The sequence below is a fragment of the Meleagris gallopavo genome, chromosome 2, assembly GCF_000146605.3.
Source record: "Meleagris gallopavo isolate NT-WF06-2002-E0010 breed Aviagen turkey brand Nicholas breeding stock chromosome 2, Turkey_5.1, whole genome shotgun sequence".
Taxonomy (NCBI): Eukaryota; Metazoa; Chordata; class Aves; order Galliformes; family Phasianidae; genus Meleagris; species Meleagris gallopavo.
The window spans coordinates 10,425,841-10,429,132 of NC_015012.2; positions in this window are offsets into that span (position 1 = coordinate 10,425,841).

A 3,292-nucleotide genomic window follows, 5' to 3' on the forward strand; every position below is an offset into this window, starting at 1 on the left:
TTTGTGGAAGCACAAAAAAGTTTTCTTCAACTTAAAATGGCAATTTCTAAGACACTGGACTGGTCGGAGGCATTTAGGAACATGACTTGGAGTTCACAACAGCGAGTGCCCTGTGATCCCAGCTATTCAGCTTGCATATGACCAAGTGCAGGTGAGGTGCTTGAGGGCTTTTTTTTTTTTGTCCTGAAGTCTTCTATTTCCCTCAATTTTAAATTCACCATTGTTCTCTGCTACTGGCACCCATTTCCTTAGTAGCATGTGTATCAGCACTGCAGACATAAGCAGGGTTAAGGGGTCAGCACCATGCTTAGCAGCACCCCCCGTATTCCTGTCTTCTGAACAGGACCCCTTCCTCAGCATGTTCTGCCTTTTTATCATTTCTTTATCATTTCTTTTTCTTATTGGTAAGTATCAAGAGCTGGTAGGCTGAAATCATGATGCGTATCTCCAGCTGTTCTCTCTGCCTACTAGTAACATGGATCAGATGTCTGGAGTAGGCTCAGGTCTCCATTTGTCATTAGGGAATGGGGCTGCACTTTTCCAGGCAGCTGAAGAGAACCATCACTTTGATCCTATTAAAGCCTTTGTTCCATGCGCATCTCTTTGCTGCCAGATTTTTTTTTTTTAAAAAGAGGGAATTGAAAGTATAAAAATGCAAAGAAATGGAAAAGTGCTGAAACCTGCTTTTTACAATTATTTTTCCCCTCTGTGAGCTAACAGGGTGGAAGTTTGTGTCTGTAGTATGTGTGTTGCTTGGGTGAAAGCTGACGTTCCTTTGCTGTCCTGAGTTTTGTTTCAGGGAGAAGCCTCCACCAGGTACCATAAGAGCCACAAGCATTGCTTGCTGGAAACTATCTTCCACTTTCTCTCCCTGACCTTGTAAAGAGAGGCAGATTGACAACCTTGCTTCTTCCTTTATGTCAGAAAAGAGATTTGAAAGGGCTTTGTGGCAGCAGAAGAAAACCCAGGCAGCTTGCACATGGCCTTTTCACATGGCTGCAGACATGGGTATCTTCCACAGGGTTTCCTGTTTGGTAGAGCACCTGTGGCTCTGGCACAGAAAAACACCTGGAGGCAAACATTCTGCCTTCTGCAGCACTTTTTGGAGCTATGGGCTGCAGGTGGTTTGGCGGTGCTGTGGGTGAGGCTTGTATGCTTCTCAGTAACTTCCTTTTGCTCTCAGCTGCTGAAGCATCTCCTGGACCAGCAGCCCCGTGTCTGTGGGATGACTCAGTGCCTGGCAGAGGCAGGGAGGGCCAGCAGCCCCCAGCCCGTGCCCAAACAGACCTGGCTTTGTGCTGGCTGGCTTAAAGGAGCTTTATTGCTCCTCTAGGCACTGCACAGGACCTGCTTTGTGGGGTGCTGTGGGGCAGGGCCGTGCTCATATGGCTCTACTGAGCTTGTGCTGTCCTGAAGGCTGTGTCACCAGCCCCAAGCCAGCATCGTGGGTCTCACAACTGACTATGGAGTGTTTAGTAACAATCTCCTCACCAAGGGTCTCCTAATCATGTGTAAACATATGAAATCTCAGTTCTGTGAGGCTTTTTGTTCACGCTTCTGCTGCTCAGTTTCATGTTGAAACCCCTCTGCAGCTGCAGTCTCTCAGTTGCAGGGGCAACTGTATGGTTTGACTCTAAGACCAAAATAGTGATTTTTTTTTTTAATGTGCTAGGACGTAACAGGTGTTTGATAAATTACCACAAACCTGTCCCAATGTGGAAGGATCCTTTTAAAGCTCCTCCTAATATTCTCAACTGGAATTAAATCTTAGAATGTTGTTTTGAAATGAAAAAAGTTCTGGCACCTTGGGTTTCAAGTAAAAAGCTTTGATATCAAAAGGTTTTTATTTATTTATTTTGTCAGAATGGTTCATTGGTTGTGGCATGAATCTGCAAACACTTCTCCTCCAGCTGGAGCTGCATGTTTTGGCAACAGGAATTAGTCACCTGAATAATTGCACCAGCTCTGTTTGCTGTTCTTGCCCAGTGTGTCCCACCTGCTTGAGTGTTCTGGGGATGCTTCTTCTTTCACCCACTTACTGCAGGTAATGGGCAGGCAGTGAGGGTTCTCCCACCACCTCCTCCTGCCTACTGGTGTTGTCATGTCTCCCATGAAACCAAGTCATGTTTCTTGTAAAATCTCTGCCACTGCAGGGTACTACAGAAGTTGTAAAGGCTGGGATCTGTGCTGCTGCTTACGTTGCACAATGTTGGCTGGCTCCTTTCCTTCCTCAAGGGCTGGATCCTGCCTCTTGCTAATGGGGTTATTGCAGTGTTCTGCTGGAAACGTCTCTTCTTGCAGTGTGGCTGCAGCTTATGTCTAGTTTTGCTTGAATTCCATCAAGCTCTGCAAGAACTCACACTCAAGACTGTGAAAGGCAAGGATTTTAAAGAACAGTTTTGCAAACAGCTTTTGGAATCATGAAATTATTTAGCTTGGAAAAGATCTGCAAGATCATCATGTCTAACTGTCAACCTGACCTAACCAAATACTGTCACTAAACCAGGTCCTCAGTGATATGTCCACACATTTCTTAAATACCTCCAGGGCTGGGCACTGCACCACTGCCCTGGGCAGCCCATTCTGGTGGTCTGACCACCATCTCCAAAAGGGATTTCTTCCCAGTATTCAGTCTGAACTTTCCTTGGCAAACTTGAGGCCGTTGTATTATTGAAGTTTTAGAGCTCAATCACTATTGCAGTGTTACCTCATCAGCTGCTGGGCATTTGTGCAGCAGAAAGCCTGAAATAACACAAGGTGAACCTGGCCTTAAGAATACATAGGAACAGGTTGGGCAGTTTTTCTTATAGGTGAGCTGCCAAGCTTGAAGTAGGAACTGTCAAATGCTGCGGTGTTGCTCATGCAATAATGCCAGTGTTGCAACAGGCAATTCTTAAGAAGCCCCACTGAGATTTGCTACCAAACTCTGGTGGTCCATAGGCTGCATCAGTCCTGCTCTAAAGTCCCTATGCTGCAAGCCCCATGCGTGGGGCTGGGCGCAGTGGTCCTTGCAGCACCTTCCTGTGCTTTCCCCCAAAGGTTGGGTTTTCAGCCCTTTTCCCTCCAAACCCCTGTGGAGTTGTGGAACAATCTAAATTAGAAAATATTTTCAAGATAATTGTGTCCTACCATCAGCTAACTTACTCTACTTCACTAAGCCATGTCCTTCAGTGCTGTGTCCACATGTTTTTCTTTCTCCTAAGGGTGCAGCCCTTGCCATCACTGGACCCTCAGGTTGAGGTTGGTTGGAAGCGTTGGTTTGAAGGAAGGGAAGGCAAATGGTTACAAACCA